The sequence below is a fragment of the Mauremys reevesii genome, linkage group 6 (assembly GCF_016161935.1).
Source record: "Mauremys reevesii isolate NIE-2019 linkage group 6, ASM1616193v1, whole genome shotgun sequence".
Lineage (NCBI taxonomy): Eukaryota > Metazoa > Chordata > Testudines > Geoemydidae > Mauremys > Mauremys reevesii.
The window spans coordinates 110,435,247-110,449,124 of record NC_052628.1 but is presented as its reverse complement, the minus strand read 5'-3'; the positions used below and the strand labels follow the sequence as shown (position 1 = coordinate 110,449,124).

At 46.2% G+C, this 13,878-nt stretch overlaps 1 protein-coding gene across 16 annotated transcripts in view; it reads left to right on the top strand.

Annotated features, from left to right (window-relative positions):
• LINGO2 (leucine rich repeat and Ig domain containing 2) overlaps positions 1-13,878 on the top strand; it is a 716,716-nt gene that overhangs the window by 538,381 nt on the left and 164,457 nt on the right. The gene's annotated exons all lie outside the window — the stretch shown is intronic.

The following is a 13,878-nucleotide window of genomic DNA, read 5'->3' as shown; positions in this document are numbered from 1 at the left end:
ATCAAGGCCTTTGTGCCCTCTTTTCCAAAGAGACAACCTTCCGCACCAGTGAGTCGTTTTGTTCTTTAAACACTTGAGATATTGGTTACCTTTTTGCCACTTTTTTTTCTTTCAAATGACTTCAGTGCTGGTAAAAGCTCATGCACTGACAGCCCTGGAGATTGAAGTCTGTATGTACAGAGTGAGTACAGCATGGGGTTAGTGGCAGTACAAGTTTCCTTACATCTCCCCATTCATGGTCTTCAACAAAATTTCTCCTAGAACTTCAGTCTCTAAGGATGAGAGCATTTACTCTTCAAACTGATTCAGTTCTGTATCTGTCTGGAGAGCCCACTTAGGTTGTACTGATTAGTGACAATTGTGATGTGGACACTGGAAACTGGACTGGGCCCATCAAAGCTTTATTCACAGGCTCTTGATGATTATTGTGGTATTGAAAACTGTGCCTGGGCTTTCAAGGCTGAGCTTCCCAGACAGAAGGTATATCTAGACCACAGCTGGGGGCTGAAATTACCCAAGCCAGCTTGTTCTAGCTAGCTTGCATACCTACAGCCATGAAACTGCAGCAGCACAGACTTCAGCACACTGTAATTACCCAGCATCCCGGACAAGCTCACGCTGTCAGTATCCGAGCTAGCTAGATTAAAGCTCACTCACATATGTCAACACATGCTGTGATCGCACACCCTGGTTTCAATGTAGATATACCTGTAACCCTTCTGCCCCTCTGAGTTGGCAGCAACAAGGGCCGGGTTCAGTATCCAGGGGTTCCGTTTCAATAACGCAATGCAAAACCGGCTCGAGCCCCCACCCAGTGACCTGGGACAATTACCTACCACCCCCCCGGGCGCCTCTAGGAGGCAATACTTCCCCACTCGCAAGCACGAAGTCTGAGTGTAGCAAAATCCTTTTAATAAAGGAGGAACAAACCAGAAGCAAAACCCCCCTCCAAGTACATTTGGCACTGTCCTTAGGGTCTTAAGTCCAATCACCCCAAAGTCCAACAACCCAAAAGTCTCAGTCTCTGGTCAGTGCCACCCCAGAGTTCAAAAGTTTATCTGCAGAGTTCCCCCCCCCCAGGTGGAAATGGGGGGAGGGGTCGCACACACAGGGTGCTAAGGGACACCTTACGTGGGCCAGGGCCGACTGCCCCGCTTCTCCGTGGAGTTCTGCTGCAGCCTTCACCAGGACTGGCTCCACTCCACCAGCTGTGCCGCTCCTCCAGCAGACCCGTGAACCACGTCAGCCGTCCCCCACAAACCGCTCCACACTGCTCACTGTTCCATGGGCTGCTCCAACGTGCTGCAGACTGCTCCGCTCTGCCAGCTGCTTGGTGATAGATCTTCAGGCTCTCCCACTACTTAACACAGCACTCAGTGATTTCCGCTCAGTAAGCTTAGTTCTTTTAGTGACTTCAGCTCTTAGTGATTTCAACTTGTAGTAGGAGAGCCCCACTGCCACATGGCCCAACGTGAATTCAGGTCAGCAACCTCTAGATAGACTCCTAAAGGATTCAAAATTAGCTCTGCTCTTTAACAGTGGAGAGAGGAGGAAGTGCAATTGGTGTTCCAGGCCCTCAAAAGGGGCCCATACCATCAGGTACACACACCAGTCCCCAGCCTCTCTCCCTTCACTGGGTTTTGGAACCCATGTCCCTTGGCTAGCAAGTACTATTTAATGTAGGTTGAGTCATTTCTGTCATAAAGCAGTCTCATAGTTCCTCATTCACATAATTAAGGTAACAGCCCCTTTTTTTCCTTCCTGCCCCAATAACAAAGAAATTGGGGATTCCACAGTGTGAAAATAACCATCCCATGCTGCTGTGTGTTATGCTAAGTGGAGTGGGTTTTCCAATGCAAATGCACATTCCTAAAATTCCTTTGCCCCTCCTCATAATGTACCACCAGATGTCAGGGTAGATCTCATCCTGACTCTGCTTACATCCTCCCCCCAGCCGAGAATTTGTCGTCCCGACAAATCACATTCCCTACTATACCAACTTACTGGTCCCCTCCAAAGGGCCTCAGATAGCCCACTTTAGCTTTCACAAACCTGTGTGCTAAATGTATTGGCTCCTCACTAATCACCCCAGGTGCATCGTAAGTTAGCTGTTTCACTGGTCTTATTACTCTGTCTCGCCTATGGAGAATCTCTGTTGCTGTGGTAGGGGGGACATCCTCTTGAGTGACGGATGGGGAGATTTCCTGTGAGTTCCCCTCGGATACTGGCATAGGCCCCTGCATTTCTAGTTCTAACCGTGGAGGATCGAAGGTGCTTGGGACATCTTCCATCTGTATGTCGCCACTGTCCAATAATCTGTGTAAGTCATTACACGGGGGTTCCACCAGTGGCTCAGGAGTGTCAGGAATGGGCCTAAATACTTCTGCCATGGAGTTTAGGGCGGAAGAGGAGGTAGTCTCTTTTGATTCAGCTGATCGAGACTGCAATCTTGTCTTCATCCTAGGATACACCATGGTTGTGTCTTCCTCCTCAGACTCACTCTCAGATGTGCTGAGTAGGGGTAGGTTAGCTGCAGGAGGCCGACTGTCCACGTTGGGAGGTGGCTTTGGTACAGCACCTTCGTTCTGCCCAATTGCCCTGTTGTGGTCCATCTCATAAGGGCTGCCTACCAATTCCCCCACCGGGAGCAAAAGGTTTCTATGCACGGTCTTTGTCTGCCCTGGACCCTCTTCAGGTTTGATCTTGTAGACCGGCAGGTCTCTAGCTTTTCCATCACCAAGTAAGGTATTGCTTTCCATCTGTCAGCTATCTTGTGTTTGCCAGCAATACCCAAATTTCGCAGCAGGACTCTGTCCCCTGGCTGGAGCTCTTGCAGACGTACTCTAGAATCATATCGATGTTTGTTGCGGTCTGCATTCTTCCGAGCTGCAGATGTAGCTAAGTGGTAAGCATCCCGCAGCTTTTCTCGTAGTCGGGATACATATTGCTGATGGGTTTCATAGCTATCGCCATCCTCTGATACACCAAAGCACAGGTCTATGGGTAATCTTGGTTCTCGCCCAAACATCAAGAGATATGGGGTGACTCCCGTAGCATCGTTCTTGGTGGCGTTGTAGGCGTGCACCAGAAATGCAACATGTTGGCTCCAGGTTGCCTTCTGCTCTGGCCGCAAAGTCCCTAACATATCTAACAGGGTTCGGTTGAACCTCTCTGGCTGAGGGTCACCCTGCGGGTGATAAGGCGTTGTCCTCGACTTTTTAATTCCTGCTATCCTCAGCACCTCCTTCAGAAGGTGACTCTCAAAGTCTCGTCCCTGATCCGAGTGTATCCGGGCTGGGAATCCATAAACTGAGAAATATTTTTCCCATAGTACTCGAGCGACAGTGGTGGCCTTCTGATCACGTGTGGGATATGCCTGCGCATATCGCGTGTAATGGTCGGTCACTACTAGAATGTTCCTAATATTCCTCTTGTCCACTTCTAAAGACAAGAAATCAATGCATACCAGCTCCAGAGGTTTATTGCTGGTGATGTTCTTCAGATATGCAGCCCTCGTGGGCAGAGTTTTCCTTTGAACACATCGAGCGCAGGTCTCACATTTTCTGCGAACATCTTCAGCCATCCGGGGCCAATAGAACCTACTGCGGGTAAGTTCCAGGGTTCTCTCCATCCCTAAATGTCCAAAGTCATCATGCAGGGCCCTCATGGCCAGGCCTCTGTACTCTTTCGGCAGCACTAGTTGGTTCCGTTGCCTTTGTAGAGGATCTGTGATCACGCGGTGTAGCACTCCCTGAATCAGTTTTAGCTTGGTCCATTCTCTCAATAGTAGTTTGCCCTCTGGGGTAGGTGGGACAACCGTAGCTGGGCCTCGCCCCTCCCTTTTGGCAAGTAGTGTATCACGAATGTCAATATCTTGCAGCTGGGCTTCCTGCCAGTCAGCCGCATTGAGCACGGGCAAGGGAGATTGGTCCAAAGCAATATAGTTCACCGAAGCAGAAGGCACGCATTCAGGGGGCAGGCCCAGAGCTTCAGCAACGCATCCATGAAGGCTCTCATGGGCCTCCGGCTCTCTGCGACTCACGCTGCAAATAGCTCTCACTCCATCCGTGGGTATCACAGCAACTCCTGGTGCTTGTGGACGCCTGGACAATGCATCTGCATCTACATTGCTTCTCCCTGATCGGTATTGAATGCTGAAGTCATAGCTAGCCAAAGCGGCCACCCATCTTTGCCCTGTAGCATCCAGTTTAGCACTTGTTAATACATAAGTCAGTGGGTTGTTGTCTGTCCACACCTGGAACTGAGCACCATACAAGTAGTCTCGAAATTTCTCAGTGATGGCCCATTTCAAGGCCAAGAACTCCAGCTTGTGAGTGGGATAGCGTGTTTCACTATCAGACAGTCCTCGGCTGGCAAAGGCTACAGGTTTACGCATGCCTTCCACCTCCTGGTACAGTACTGCTCCCAGACCCTCCAAACTGGCATCAGTATGCAGGATGAATGGCTTGCTTGGGTCAGCAAAGACTAGGACAGGGGCATGAGTTAGGCAAGTAATGATTTCTCGAAAAGCCCTTTCACATCTCTCATTCCACCGTGGCCCAAAGGGTTCGAAGGGGCCATAGCGTCTGTGCACAGAAGGCCCTTTATTCTTGGTCTTAGATTTGTTCTTGCTGGACTGATATCCCCTGGTAAGATCATTGAGGGGTTTTACAATTGTAGCATAGTTTTTCACAAATCTACGGTAGTAGCCACTAAACCCAAGGAAAGTCTTGAGTTCTCTGTAGTTGCTTGGACGTGGCCATGTAGTGAGTGCTTCTATTTTATCAGGATCAGTACTCACACCCTCTTGGGACACGATGTGGCCCACATACTTCACCGAGGTCCTGCAGAACTGGCATTTGTCAATTGAAAGCTTCAAACCATAATCCTCCAACCTATCAAGCACTTTAAGAAGTCTTTCTTCATGCTCTTCCAAAGTTCTTCCAAACACAATCAAGTCATCCAAATAAACTAACACTTGCAGTAAATTCATGTCTCCCACAACTTTCTCCATAAGACGCTGAAATGTGGCAGGTGCTCCAGAAATCCCCTGGGGCATGCGTTCGAACTGATAAAACCCTAATGGGCAGATGAAGGCTGTCTTTTCCTTATCTTCTTCACCCAGAGGGATCTGGTAGTATCCACTCCGAAGATCCAACACAGAGAACCACTGGCTTCCCAGCAAACAGTCTAAAGCATCTTGGACTCGAGGCATTGTGTACTGGTCAACCACAGTACGGCAGTTTAGGGTGCGGTAGTCAATACACATCCGGATTTTCCCATTCTTTTTACGGACCACCACAATGGGTGAGGCGTATGAGCTGCGGGACTCTGTAATGATGCCATTTGCAGCCAGCTCTTGAAGATGTTGTCGCACATCTTCCATCTCGGAGAGAGCAAGCCTCCTAGATCTCTCTCTGAAAGGTCGGGAGTCATGTAGTCTGATGTTGTGCTCTACTCCTTTTGCACATCCCACATCCCACTCATGCAGTGAGAACACCTTGGGCCTTTCACAAAGTTTCCTCCTCAGGCGATCTTTCCACTCCTCCGACAATGGTGAATCTCCAAAGTCAAACTTTGCTGGGTCTATTGTTGGAACTTGAGTCTCGCACTGGGGTTTCACAATTGATTCAGGCTCGAAGAGGTCTGCTATCTTTTGTCCTTGCTTCACAACAACATCTCGACTTGTTTCATTAGCAATCAGTATAGTCACCTTTTCCTGGGCTTCAGCAGGTAGGGTTATGACTCCACTGGGGACCAGCACTCCTTCCGGGAGCTCTCCTTCAACTGGCTGCTCTATCATTGCTAATGCCCCTTTACTGCCTTTCAGCCTGGTACTCATGACAAGCACCTCTTGCTCTGTCCTTGCAGGTACTACTAAGGGGGTTGTGCCCATGTACTTCAGTGCCCCAATTGGTAGCTCAGATGTCTCCTTTTAGCACTCTCAATCTTCCTATAGGCTTCAGCACAAAGCGTATGGATCATCAGGGTACTCAGGTACTGGTCCCCAGCCCGTCGTCTGCAGTAATCCATAAGCACCTTGAAGAGACTGGAGTTGGTCCCTATCAGCACAGACACATCAGAGGTCCCTTTAGGGTCAGGGCATATTAAGGCAGCTGTGTCTACCTCTTCCCTTACCCCAGCAACCTCCTCTGGGAATTCAAGGTGCACTATGACATACCCTTGATAGGGGTATTCATCCATGCTGAGGCCACACAGACCAATGCCAGTCAGTGGCTGTATAGGCAGGTGCCTAAGCATCTGTTGGTAGAATGACTGAAATATAATAGTCACTTGAGATCCAGTGTCAAGCACGGCTTTACACTCCGCCCCTTCAATCCTCACCATGACCTCTGCTCGAGGCCCTATCAGTCCTGCAGGGATCCCAGCTGGACGGTCTCTTCTGGGGGAATCTTCAAATCCTGTAGGCCTAGGTGGTCTCCGTTCCCAGACCTTCTGACAGCTACTGGGTCTCTCCCAACTGATCCTCAGCTTTTCATATACTAAGGAGGGGTTCTCTTCCTTATGGCAGTTAGCAGCACTGTGCCCATCCTGACCACACCGGTAGCAAAAGAATTGTCCTTTCCCCTTCGCCAGGGTGCGATAGTGGCTCTAGATATTGACTTCTCCATTGTCACAGTCTGAGGCTCCTTATTCCTGGAAATCTTAGCTCGGTCAATGGTGCTTTGCAGCTCAGCTATCCGTTCCGTCAGGACCTGCATTTGTTGGGCAAGTTCCTCTGTGGTGCTCACCATCAGTACACTGGCCATTTGCAGTGGCGTTGTGCTGGCTGGTTCCAATGTTTGGGCTTCCCAACACTCGCTGGCAGCCTGCCTTTCTTCCTCTTCCCTGACCTCCTTTATCAGCTGGGAGTAACTTGGGGGATGATCCTGCCGTTCTCTTAGTCGGAGATGAAGTAGAATCGGGTTCTGATACTGAGTCCCTCTTACAACTTGAGCCAGTCTGGTCTGATCCATCTGCTCAGCAGTCACTGCTCCCCTCATAACAGCTCTCTGAAGTAGTCTCTCCAGCCTCTGTATATAGGCTGAAATTTTCTCACCCCTTTCCTGTCGGGAATCAAGGAATTTACAGTAACTGTCTTCAGGGCTCTCTACGCTCCCAAAGGTATTATCAAGGGCCTCCAGGCAGTCCTTCACACTGACCTCAGGGTCAATGAGCTTCAGGGTACGAAGTACATCTAATGCTGGGCCACTAAGGCTCTCTATTAGACACCTTCGCTTTTCTACATCAGGTACGGCCCACTCCCGCAGCATTTCAGTGGTATGCTCCAACCAGGGTTCAAACTCCTCTTCCCCAGCAAATAACCTTAACTTACGACAAGAGTTTGACGTAGCATAGGCCAACACCAACACAATCTTTTCCAATATATGCCCCAGTGCTTGTGCCCAATCATTGGCTGAAGCTGCCGTCCCTGAGCTAGAAGCTGCAGGACTGGGGCCCAACAAACCCGACATATTAGCCATTATACAAACAGTAATTCCCTCAAAATATAAAGACAATTGTTTCCCAATACAGTGGAACACTCAACAGGTGCTTGCGAGGGGTACTGACCCAGGGATCCCGGACGAGCCCCCAAAAATGTAACCCTTCTGCCCCTCTGAGTTGGCAGCAACAAGGGCCGGGTTCAGTATCCAGGGGTTCCGTTTCAATAACGCAATGCAAAACCGGCTCGAGCCCCCACCCAGTGACCTGGGACAATTACCTACCACCCCCCCGGGCGCCTCTAGGAGGCAATACTTCCCCACTCGCAAGCACGAAGTCTGAGTGTAGCAAAATCCTTTTAATAAAGGAGGAACAAACCAGAAGCAAAACCCCCCTCCAAGTACATTTGGCACTGTCCTTAGGGTCTTAAGTCCAATCACCCCAAAGTCCAACAACCCAAAAGTCTCAGTCTCTGGTCAGTGCCACCCCAGAGTTCAAAAGTTTATCTGCAGAGTCCCCCCCCCCCCGGTGGAAATGGGGGAAGGGGTCGCACACACAGGGTGCTAAGGGACACCTTACGTGGGCCAGGGCCGACTGCCCCGCTTCTCCGTGGAGTTCTGCTGCAGCCTTCACCAGGACTGGCTCCACTCCACCAGCTGTGCCGCTCCTCCAGCAGACCCGTGAACCACGTCAGCCGTCCCCCACAAACCGCTCCACACTGCTCACTGTTCCATGGGCTGCTCCAACGTGCTGCAGACTGCTCCGCTCTGCCAGCTGCTTGGTGATAGATCTTCAGGCTCTCCCACTACTTAACACAGCACTCAGTGATTTCCGCTCAGTAAGCTTAGTTCTTTTAGTGACTTCAGCTCTTAGTGATTTCAACTTGTAGTAGGAGAGCCCCACTGCCACATGGCCCAACGTGAATTCAGGTCAGCAACCTCTAGATAGACTCCTAAAGGATTCAAAATTAGCTCTGCTCTTTAACAGTGGAGAGAGGAGGAAGTGCAATTGGTGTTCCAGGCCCTCAAAAGGGGCCCATACCATCAGGTACACACACCAGTCCCCACCCTCTCTCCCTTCACTGGGTTTTGGAACCCATGTCCCTTGGCTAGCAAGTACTATTTAATGTAGGTTGAGTCATTTCTGTCATAAAGCAGTCTCATAGTTCCTCATTCACATAATTAAGGTAACAGCCCCTTTTTTTCCTTCCTGCCCCAATAACAAAGAAATTGGGGATTCCACACTGTGAAAATAACCATCCATGCTGCTGTGTGTTATGCTAAGTGGAGTGGGTTTTCCAATGCAAATGCACATTCCTAAAATTCCTTTGCCCCTCCTCATAATGTACCACCAGATGTCAGGGTAGATCTCATCCTGACTCTGCTTACATACCCAAAGGGTCTGGGCTGGGTACCGTGGCTGCTCTTGTTATGCCAAGTTGGAATTGGATACAGGATAAAGCAGCTCTCTTTCGAGTACCTTAAGCACCGAGTGATTGCTGAACACCAGAGTTCTGACTTTGTCATTACTGACCTGAGACAAATTTAAACTGGTGATCTAAAGTTGAAAAGGCTCCAGATCCCGTCAATAGCCTTTAAGGCTGATCTTTTTCTTTACTGTATTTTCTTTATTGTATTTTTCTTACTACTGCAGAGGTTTTGCAACTAGATTTTTATTCTCTACAAATGGACATTTAACACTTCAAAAAAATCAATACCCATTGGTATTTTTGCCATTTATTTTGATGCCTTGGATCTTTTATGTCCTCTTCCTGCGGGTTCTTTTATCAGTACAGAATTGAAAAAGAAAGCTAATTTAGCTGAAGCACGTGGATTCTTCCTGTTCTCGGCGGGAAACGCTGAATCTTTAACATATTCCTTCCATTCATCCATGTGAATATGCACATCACCATTTCAGCTGTCTCTTGTGACAACATTAGCAACTTCTCTTTAGAGTGAAACAAAGTGTCAAGTTCAATGGCATTACTGTCAAGGCGCTTCTCTCAGTGCGGTTATTGACAATGAGACCAGAGCCCTGATGGCAGTCTGTGGGGTTAAAAAAAAAACAATAATTGATTTGTTTGTGAATGTTTAGAGCTAGTGAATAGTTTGGAAGATCTGGAAACTGAAGTTTTCTATGTCAAGGGATGGAGAAGTCTAGCACAGGCAGCTGTACCACAAGTGTCTCCATGCTGCTTGGTCAACGCGTCTCAGCCATGAGCTGATCAGACTTAATCGGAGCAGTGTTGATTGATTTCAAAAATCATTCTCCACCCATGAACACTCCTCTATAGGCTGAGTGTTGTACCTGTTGCATCTTTGTAGACAGGAGATAAATAAAGAGAATATAATTAGTAAACTTGTCCATCTTGGCAGCACGTTTCATAAAAAAAATACTTTTAAGGGTGGGTATTGTGAATTAATTTGATTCCTGCCCTTTCGTCTTTCGTTCACCCACGGTCTGGGCTCTGACTCAACATGCTTTCATTAGGTTTATCACAAAGATTCTGTGGCCACATTTTCACTGGGAGATGCTGGGTGCTTAGCACTTCTAAGAATGTGGCCAACACAGTCTGCACAATTCCTCTGGCAGAAGAGGAGAGTCAAAGCGCAGCACTGTTGTAAAGTACTGTCTGCTACTGCAATGCCACTGTAGAGTGCGTGCGGCAAACCATTTTACAAATTGGAAAAACTTTGAAGTCTGTTACTTAAACCTGTATCTTACACTCTACAGCCTATAATATTTTAGAAGTGTATTTGGTATGTGGGTTTCATCTAAAATATTTACATTTATTGGAGTGATACACTGGCAGAATCCATTCTGTACTGCACATTTCGGATTATACAAAGATGCTTGGACTTTTTATGATGCGAAACAAACAGATTAGGATGCTAACAGGAATGGGGGACACATTAGGGAAAATTCCCAAATACTAAAGAATCGCCCTCCACAAAGTATAATTTTAGTAAATTAAGAAAAGACAAATATATATTTTTTATTTCCCTTTCAGTGCTAAACCCCCAGTCCAGCATAGCTTTCAACTACAGGTTAAGTGCTTTGCTAAATCAGGATTTAAGGGAAGAACAGTTTTTCTTTCAACACTTCCTTTTTTTAAAACTCCGCTGGTCACAATCTCTGTCACTCAGCCACTCAGATGGTCTCATCATATAATTATATACCCACTGCAGTAGTTTAGATATTAATGGTGAAAACCTGACTCCGTTGAAGTCAATAAGAGTTTTTCCATTGACTTGAATGGGCCAGGATTTCACTGAACAGGTTCAGTTGTGGAGTTCTTATTGGTGAACTCTTCATTAAGCCATTCCATTGAGTTCAATGGGTTTGCTTATATAGTATGTGCTTACCAAGATGTATGGGGGCTGCACAGTTGGGCCCTTAATCTTCACAAGAGGTCTATAACTGAACATAAGAACAGCCAGACTGGGTCAGTCCAACGATCCATCTAGTCCAGTATCCTGTCTTCCAACAGTGGCCAATGCCAGGTGCCCCAGAGGGAGTGAACAAAACAGATAATCATCAACTGATCCATCCCCTGGTGCCCATTCCCTGTTTCTGGCAAACAGAGGCTAGGGACACCATCCCTGACTATCCTGGCTAATAGCCATTGATGGACTATCCTCCATGAATTCATCTAATTCTTTTTTGAACCCTGTTATCATCTTGAACTTCACAACATCCTCTGGCAAAGTGTTTCACAGACTGACTGTGCATTGTGAAAAGGAATACTTCCCTTTGTTTAGTATCAGGGGGTAGCTGTGTTAGTCTGTATCCACAAAAACAACAAGGAACCTGGTGGCAGCTTAAAGACTAACAGATTTATTTGGGCATAAGCTTTCATGGCTAAAAAACTTCACTTCTTGCATCTGAAGAAGTGAGATTTTTTTACCCACGAAAGCTTATGCCCAAATAAATCTGTTAGTCTTTAAAGTGCCACTGGATTCCTTGTTATTTTCCTTTTGTTTGTTTTAAATCACCTGCCTATTAATTTCATTTGGTGACCCCTAGTTCTTGTGTTATGAGAAGGGGTAAATAACACTTCCTTATTAACTTTCTCTACACCAGTCTTAATTTTATAGACCTCTGTCATATCCCCCCCTCGAATAGTCTCTTTTTCAAGTTGAAAAGTCCCAGTTTTATTAATCTCTCCTCATACTGAAGCCATTCCATACCCCTAATCTTTTTTGTTGCTCTTTTCTGAAAATTTTCAAATTCCAATATATCTTTTTTGAGATGGGGTGACCACATCTGCCCCCAGTATTCAAGATGTGGGCGTACCATAGATTTATATAGAGGCAACATGATATTTTCTATCATATTATCTATCCCTTTCTTAATGATTCCCAACATTCTGGTTACTTTTTTGACTGCCGCTGCACATTGAGTGGATGTTTTCAGAGACGTATCCACAATGACTCCAAGATCTCTTTCTTGAGTGGTAACAGCTAATTTAGACTCCATCATTGTATATGTATAGTTGGGATTATGTTTTCCAATGTCCATTACTTTGCATTTATCAACATTGAATTTCATCTGCCATTTTGTTGCCCAGTCACCCAGTTTTGAGAAATCCTTTTGTAGCTCTTTGCAGTATGCTGGGATTTAATTATTTTGAATAGTTTTGTATCATCTGCAAATTTTGCCACCTCACTGTTTACCCCTTGTTCCAGATCATTTATGAATATGTTGAAAGGGACTGGTCCCAGTACAGACCCCAAAGGGACACCACTATTTACTCTCTCCATTCTGAAAACTGACCATTTATACCTACCTTTTCCCCCCTGTCTTTTAGCCAGTTACCAACCCACAAGAGGACCTTCCCTGTTATCCCATGACAGCTTACTTTGCTTAAGAGCTATTGGTGAGGGATCTTGTCAAAGGCTTTCTGAAAATCAAAGTACACTATATTCACTTGATCCCCCTTGTCCACATGCTTGTTGACCCCCTCAAAGAATTCTAGTAGATTGGTGAGGCACAATTTCCCTTTACAAAAACCATGTTGACTCTTCCCCAACAAGTTATATTCATCCATGTGTCTGACAATATTGTCCTTTACTACAGTTTCAAACACTTTTCACAGTACTGAAGTCAAGCTTACTGGCCTGTAATTGCCGGGATCACCTCTGGAGCCCTTTTTAAAAATTGATGTCACATTGGCTATCTTCTAGTCATTTAGTACAGACGCTGATTTAAATGACAGGTTACAGACTACAGTTAATAGTTCTTCAATTTCACATTTGAGTTCCTTCAGAACTCTTGGGTGAATACCATCTGGTCCTGGTGATTTATTACTGTTTTGTTTATCAATTTGTTCCAAAACCTCCTCTAATGACACCTCAATCTGGGACAGTTCCTCAGATTTATCACCTAAAAAGAATGGCTCAGGTTTGGGAATCTCCCTCATTGCCTCAGCTGTGAAGACTGATGCAAAGAATTTATTTAGTTTCTCCACAATGGCCTTATTGTCCTTGAGTACTCCTTTAGAATCTCGATCATCCAGTGGCCCCACGGAAGCAGGCTTCCTGCTTCTGATGTACTTAAAAAATATATTACTTTTTGAGTCTTTGGCTAGCTGTTCTTCAAATTATGAACATGATTTCAGATGTATAAGCAAGGTAACATCAAGTAGCAGGGGGGAGGTGGTGTTACCCCTCTATACACCATTAGTGAGGGAAACTCTGGAAAGGTGTGTCCTGTTTTGGTGTCCACAGCTCAAAAAGAATGTTGACAGATTGGATAGGATTGAGTAAAGAGCAACAAGAATGATTTGAAGTCTGGAAAACATGCCTTTGAGTGAGGCGCTTAAGATGTTCGCTATGTTTAGTTTATACAGGAGAAGATTAAGAGAGGACTTAATCTTGATCTACAAGTACCTATACGAGGAAGAGATTTCTGATAATAGAGGACTCCTTAATCTATTAGAAAAATATAACAAGATCCAAAAGTTGGAAGCAGAAGCTAGATAAATTTTGATTAGAGATAAGGGACAAATTTTTAACGAAGTAATTTAATCATTGGAACAACTTATCTAGGGATGCAGAGGTACTCCATCATGTGAAGTATTTAAGTCTTTCTAAAAGATATGCTGTAGCTCATACAGAAATTATGGGCTTGATGCAGAAATTACTAGATGAGGCCTGGTCCACACTGGGGTTGGGGGGGCGGGGAATCGATCTAAATTACGCAACTTCGGCTACATGAATAATGTAGTTGAAGTCAACATACTTAGATCTATTTACTGCAGTGTCTTTACTGTGGTAAGTTGATGGCTGACGCTCTTCCGTCAACTCCGCCTGCACCTCTCACCCTGGTGGAGTACTGGATTTGATGGAAGAGTGCTCAGTGGTCAATTTATTGCATCTAGACTAGATGCGATAAATCGACTCCCACTGGCTCGATCGCTGCCCATCAATTCAG